Source organism: Agelaius tricolor, unplaced genomic scaffold, assembly GCF_023055355.1.
Source record: "Agelaius tricolor isolate 1412-34295 unplaced genomic scaffold, bAgeTri1.0.p SCAF_56, whole genome shotgun sequence".
Classification (NCBI taxonomy): domain Eukaryota; kingdom Metazoa; phylum Chordata; class Aves; order Passeriformes; family Icteridae; genus Agelaius; species Agelaius tricolor.
In genome coordinates this window covers 201,358-208,516 of record NW_027269316.1, presented here as the reverse complement: position 1 = coordinate 208,516, position 7,159 = coordinate 201,358, and the positions used below count along the sequence as shown (strand labels likewise).

At 47.7% G+C, this 7,159-nt stretch overlaps 1 long non-coding RNA gene across 1 annotated transcript; it reads left to right on the top strand.

The window, feature by feature from the left end:
* Window positions 1-6,139: 6,139 nt before the first annotated feature.
* LOC139604865 (uncharacterized) lies at window positions 6,140-6,738 on the top strand. Its single transcript, XR_011684128.1, has 2 exons — window positions 6,140-6,220; window positions 6,494-6,738. It is a non-coding gene; the product is annotated as an uncharacterized lncRNA (long non-coding RNA).
* Window positions 6,739-7,159: the final 421 nt, after the last annotated feature.

Genomic DNA, 7,159 nt, shown 5'->3' with positions numbered 1-7,159 from the left:
ATCAGTTTGGTCACAATGCTCTTGATGATCCCAAAACTGATCAAAATAACAAGAAGAACAAGCAAAACTAAAAATACAGATTTCAATATGGATCTGACCCAGCCCGAGAGTCCCCATCCTTGAAAAAGTCCATCCATCCAGTCTGCTGTTTCTTGCTTGATGTCTTGGACCATTTGTTGCATCTTCCCGATGATTTTGTGGACATTTTCAGCCTTGGATGACAGATTCAGGCAACAGAGACCTTCAAACTCCTCACAACGATGATTATGTAGCAGGAGGAGAAAATCAATTGCAGCCCGATTTTGTAGGGTGGCTTGCCTTGTTGTTTCATCGTCTGCCAGGAGGTCTGAAAGTGCAGCTGATGTAATATTGGCCTGTTTAGCAACCCAACACTCTAGATGTGATAATTCGCCTAGAGCTTTAGCTGCAGACACCCATGGCAAAAACACGGTGATCGCAACTCCTTTTGGTTTGGACCAATGTACAATTTCAGAATCGCAATTTGGGTCCAGATTCCTTAAATCTCTCTTTTTGCGGGCCGAATTGCGGGTGTTGGTTTTGGTTCGCCAATCCATAATTTGGGTTTTGTTGGGTGTAAACAGGCTCAGCTTTCCAATGGTGCATGGACCTCCGATTAGACGAGAGGGGATGCCTGCCCATGCCCTGTCCCCGCAAATGAGGAAAAACCCCTTAGGAAGGGCACGGGGCTTATTATCAGGGGTAGAAGGTATTCCTACTTGGGAAATTTTCTTACACCAAATTTTTGCTGTGTAATTCACTTTAAACTGTTTGACTTCATGGTACAAATCTACTTGATCTTTTGGTGTAAACGTAAACTGAACACAATAGAATGCCTTGGCAGAACCAAGGAGTTCAAATTCTTGGGGTTCTTTTTCTGCTACTGCTTGTCTATCAATTAATTTTGACCAAGGGGATAACGGATTATATATTGGGGGAAGGGGAGCAGCTAATGTTGGCGGAAATTCATCATATTTAGATGGGATCCCCACAAGGCAAGTGGACATCGGGTCAGACACAGAAGAGGCTGACAGGCAAATGTGGTCTTGGTTGAGGACTCTGGCGAGGGTGGTCCACACATTTGCTTGGGGTTGTGGAACGATCCACATCTGACCTGGATGGACGGCTGTCAACAGAAGCAACGGAAGGATGGGGCTCATTCTGATGACACCAGGGCTGAGTTCAGATCAAAGGAAAACACTAAAACTGAAAATAAAAAATGTTAGGGATGAGGTCCAGGTAACAACGATTTAACTTTAAAGAGTCTGACGGCGCTTCCTCCTCCAGCAGGCACTGGCTACCTGTGTTGCAGCTTTGTCCTTTGACACCTTAGGAATGTACGGTCTCACCCACCTGGAGGGGATCCATCTCAAGCCTGAGGGAGTGGATACGCACGCATACCCCCTACCCCAGACTACGAGCTCATGGGGCCCCTCTATTTTCCAGGTTTCAGGGTCCTTTATGAGGACTGGCGGACGCACTTTTAATTTGTGCTGACTGTTCTCATTAAAATGTCTTACAATAGGTGGGTTAAGGTTTTCAAAGGTACAGTTCAAAAAGTTCAGTGTGAACAGTGCTTTGGACAGCTGGATTTGAGGGGTCTCTGTTTTCATCACTTCACGTTGCCGGTGAAGAACCTTTTTTAGGTTCTGATGGGCTCTCTCCACCACAGCTTGGCCTGTCGGGGAATAGGGGATGCCTGTTTTGTGTTCTATTCCCCATTGCTGCAGGAAGCTCTGAAGGTCTTTGGACTTGTACGCTGGGCCATTGTCTGTTTTGATGACCTTAGGGATTCCTAATGTGGAAAAGGCTTGCATGAAATGCTTCTTTACCTCACTGGCTTTCTCCCCTGTGTGGGCAGAAGCATAGATGGCACCAGAAAAGGTATCCACGGAGACGTGGACATATTTAAATCTGCCAAATGATGGGATGTGGGTTACATCTGTCTGCCACACTTCGCAGCTCTGCAAGCCCCTAGGGTTTGCACCTGCACTTAAGGTAGGTAGTGACTGATTTTGACAAGAAGGGCAGGTGGCTACGATGGCTTGGGCTTGTTTGTGCTTCAGATGGAATTGTCGGACCAAGGCAGGTGCATTCTGATGAAAAAATTGATGACTGATCTTTGCTTGTTGGAATACCTCTGGGAGCGGGGCCATCTTGGCTGTAGCCGCAAGGGCATCAGCTTTCCGGTTACCTTCTGCAATGAACCCCGGCAGGTCTGTGTGTGACCTAACATGCATCACATAAAATGGGTGTTCTCGGCCAGAAATAATTCTTACTAACTTAGAAAGTAATTCATATAAAGGAATGTTGGAAACTTCTTGCAACACAGCATTCTCTGCCCTAGACACTACACCTGCAACATAAGCTGAATCAGTAACTACATTTAAAGGCTCAGGAAACTTCTCAAAAGCTCTGACTACAGCGGCCAACTCAGCAATTTGGGGTGATCCTTCCACCTTGGCAATATCTGCTTCCCACTGTTGAGTTTGGGGATCTTTCCAAGTTACCACTGACTTGTGAGACGCACCAGACGCGTCAGTAAAAACTGTCAGTGCTTTTAGAGGTGTCCTGCTCTGAATACTTGTCAGTGATAATGAAAACTGAACATCTGAATTGAAAATTTTGTGGGCCGGTCTGTGAATTGAAATTTGGCCTGTGTAGCTATCTAGGGCTAATTGCAAGGCTTCATTCTCTTGATAAAATTGCTCTAGCATTGCTTGAGACAAATGGCCTGATTTCAGGTTTAAGGAAATGTAAATGCAGTCAAAGTCACACCCTGCCAATTCTCTGATCCGTATCCTTGCTTTCCGGATCAATTCTGCCATCAGCTCTTGTGGCATTGTCATCCTTTTTGACCTGTTGTGACTGAGAAAGACCCATTCTATAATTAAGAGGGGATCTTTCTTGACCTGGTCCTTTTTCTTTGCCTGGACAGTTTCCCACTGAAAAATCATACCATGGAGGTGTGGCAGTTTGCCTAAGATGATAAATTTGAAGGGGAGACCCTGCTGGCACCTGTGGGCCTGTCTAGTAGACATGATTTCCTGAACTTTCTCCAGTGCGGTTTTCGCTTCCTGGGTGAGGGTCCTAGGAGCACTAAGGTCATCTCCCCCTTTTAACAAATTGAAAAGGGGGGCTAGGTCTTCGGTGGAAATGCCTAGCCAAGGTCTCACCCAATTTAAGGATCCACAAAGTTGATGGAGATCCGCTAAGGTTTTGATATCATGTTTGATAGTCAATTTTTGCGGCACAATGGTCCGCTTTCCAATTTCAAGGCCCAGGTACTTCCAAGGTGGCATCTTTTGAATCTTTTCTTCTTGGAGCTCGAACCCTGCAGCAACCAATGCATTGATTGTCAGGTCAAGTGTGTGAGTAAGCATGTCATCACTTGGGGCACACACCAGGATGTCATCCATGTAGTGCAGGATGATGGAATCTCCTGCAGCTTCACGGACTGGAGACAACAAGGAAGAGACATACCTCTGGCAAATCACAGGACTGACTTTTAGTCCCTGAGGGAGGGTCGTCCAATGGTATCTCTTCATTGGGGCCTCCAGGTTAATGGTGGGAACCGAGAAGGCAAAACGCGGAGCATCGTCAGGATGTAGGGGAATGTGAAAAAAACAATCTTTGATGTCAATTACAGCTAAAGACCAATTTTGTGGAAGCATGCTGGGTGAGGGCATTCCTGGTTGTAGGGACCCCATGTCCTCAATAACGTTGTTGATTTGACGGAGGTCATGGAGTAGTCTCCACTTGTCTTTGTTTGGTTTTTTAATGACAAAGACAGGCGAATTCCACGGCGACGTGGTCTCCACAATGTGACCTTTTTCTAACTGCTCTTGTACAAGTTCTTCAAGTGCCTTTAATTTGGTTTTATTGAGCGGCCACTGAACTACCCTTATTGGAGTGTCAGTTTTCCAAATCAATTTTTGGGCATGGCGCACCTCAGCGACCGCTCCCCGAAAAACCTGCGGGTTTTCTGGGATGTCAATTGTGGTTCCCCATTGAACCATTAAATCTCTGCCCCAGAGGGGCTCTGTGTAGTCTAAAACAAATGGGCGAATGGAAGCCATTTTGCCATTGGGTCCCTCAATTTGAACAACGTTTTTTGACTGTCTTGCCAATTGAATTCCCCCTACACCTTGCACGTGTCCTGCTACGTTTTGCAATTCCCAGTGTGATGGCCACTCTTTAGATGGGATAATCGTGACATCTGCTCCAGTATCTAAAAGTCCTTGTATGGACTTGTACTCGCCACCACGGTGTAAGCCACATGATAGCTTGGGTTTTTCTTTTCCCAATACCTGAGTCCAGCAGACATTGGGACGGAGTTTACCTCTGAGGGTGTCTGCTTGCTCCTGGTCCCATGGAGGCTCAGGTACTGGGATGGCTTGGGCTATGATTTGGCCTTTGGGCAAGTACACGGGTGGATGAGTACAGTGAAGCCATATGACAAATTGTTTCGGGTCTGATGATATGAGACCCGGAGGAATAATAATTTCTTGGGGTGTGTGTTTTGTGTCCCCAAGGACGACATACTTACTGTGACGCTTCTGGCAAAGCTGTGTCCAAGTACCTGGTTGTTCAGGGTTAACAGATATGAAATGCCAGTTAGTGTCTCTGAGATGGAGAGGTTCGGTCAACGCCAGCCTGTAAGGATTATGTGAAGAGTCAGTGGTTAAGATTGGTCTGGGATTATTCCAATGAACTGAATGTTCTGTTTTGTTCAAAGCCAGTGCCTCGCTTGGCACTGATACATCTTTTACACTAGATTTCTTTTCCCTCCCCCGTACTTGAATTGAGCCCACCCTATTTTTGTCATAGCGCTGGGGAAAGGAGCGCTCTTTACTCAGTTTTTTGAGAGGTGGTCCTTTGGGGAATTCTGGTTCTTAAGCATATTGTATTTAAAATCTAAAAACTGCTTTTTCAGGGGGCAGCCAGGCATCCAATGCCCCAACTTCCCACAAAGATGGCAAGGTCTATTAGAGCTGGAGATTCTCTCTTGTGGCATCGTGACATGCTGGAGCTGGCTGGTGAATGATGGCTCAGGGGTTTCCACTGCAGCAATCCTTCTCTGTGGTTTTGGTCTCTCGTCGGTGTCAGCGAGGGTGATGGTAACTTTCTTCTCACACACTTCAAGCATGGCCTGCAGCGTAGGCGTTGGGTCAAGAGGCAGGCTGAGGATAGCAGCTTTGCACTTCTCATTGGCATTTTCTTTAGCGATCTCGGTGAGGATTTCCATCCTGGCTCCTTCATTCTGAACTTGCAATTCAACAGCTTTTCTCAACCTTTCCACAAAACTCAAAAAGGACTCAGATGGAGATTGTGTTATTTTCAAATAATTTTCAATTGGAATACTAGGACGGAGCCCAAAGAAAGCTTTCTCAGCTGCTCTAGCACCTTCTCTGAAAGCCCTTGTGGGAATGCTTTCTGCCTGGGTCACGGCGTTTTCCCAACCCCCCTGTCCACGGAGATGATCGAGGGATAACATGTTACCATAAACATCACGAGCAGTAGCTTCATCAGCCCACAGAGCTGGTAAAATTGCTCTCAATCCTTTTTGCCATGCAACCTCCCACAAGAGATATTCAGAAGAGGATAACAGGCAGGAAAAAAGGTGTTTTATATCAGCAGGGGTTAAAATGTGAGCGAATAATGTAGCTTTAAGGAGCCCTCTAAAATATTCACTTGATCTCCCAAAATCTTTCTGGGCTTTGGCTAGTTCTTTAACAGAATCAACAGAAAGGGGGCTATAATTTGGCTGGAATGCCCCGTTTAAATCAGGGATATATGAGACAGGGGCAGCAGAAAAGGACTGTCCTGTTTCCGGGTTCTGACTCCCAGCGACAGCGTCTCTTATCACACTGTCCTGAGCGCCGGAGGGCGGGCTGTGGGGGGGGCGGAGGGAGCCCGCGGCGGGCGGGCAGAGCTCTGAGGGGGCGGGGGCGGCCGGAGCCAGAGCAGGAGGGGCGGCCGGGGCCGGGGTGGGAGGAGCCGGAGGAGGGGCCGGAGGAGGAGACGGGGGAAGGGCGGGAGGGCGGGTTTCGGGGGCGGGGTGCTCCGAGCAGAATGGGTTGTTGGGAGAGCGAAAGGGATTATGGGAAGGCGAGGAAACCACCCTTGCCACGTGGTGTCCGCCATTATGGTCCGGGGAAGTTACCGGGCGCGTCTCAGGGGAACCAAGGCGGGCACTAAGGTTGTGAGACACGGTATTATAACTTGTGGAAGCAGGGGGGAGGGTGGGATTTCGGGAATTCAGGGCAGAAGTGTCCGGGTTGGAGACAGGGGGCCTCTGGGGGAGGGCAGGGGTTTGTGCAGGGGCTGGGAGTGGGGGGAGGTGAGTGGGGGAGGGAGAACCGAACTCGGAGGGGGGTAGATCGGGTTTTTGGGAAACAGAGATATTGAAACTGTTGCCGGATGGCTGTTCTTGCATTTTTAAATTAAATTTTACAACATTTCTTATCTGCAGGGCTAAAAAAGCAAATTTTGACGGAGATATGTCTCCTGCTTTCCCTGCCTTCAATAATTCACTACCAATTTTGTCCCAAAAAGCCAAATCACTGAGATTTTCAGTGGACACGTCAGGGAAGTGAAGGAAAAGCCATCTGACGAACTGTTTAACATCTGTTTTTGAAAATCGGATTTTTTCACTCTTAAGAATGTTTAAGAGATGATAATAGACACCCTTGTGAGATACAGAAAGCCTAGCACCCATTTTGGCTCTGATTTTAAATTTGTATCTCAAATTTCAGCAACCCAGGTGGGGGGGGGGAGGAGAAAGAAGCCTACAGCTGGCAGTCTGCCCACAATAGAGAGAAAAAAAAACTTCAGCCCTCCGCGGCGGGGCTGAGAACAAAGGGCAGGGAAACACCCCCTCCCAAAGAGGGGAAAAACAAGAGAAGGGTAAAACTTACCAATCCAACTGCAGGAGAGGGGAACGAAAAAGCCTGGGATGTTGATTTCCACCTAAAGCTGACTTCTTAGGGTACATAAGAAGCTCCCAGCTTCGTCCACAGGAGAGCAACTCACTAAAACGGAGTTTTTTCTTTCCTGAGGTAGCTTGCCGGCCGAAGGCTTATCGAACAGACTGAAAGAATGTCCGAGCCCCTTTCCGTGGGCTCCTGGAATGGTCCCA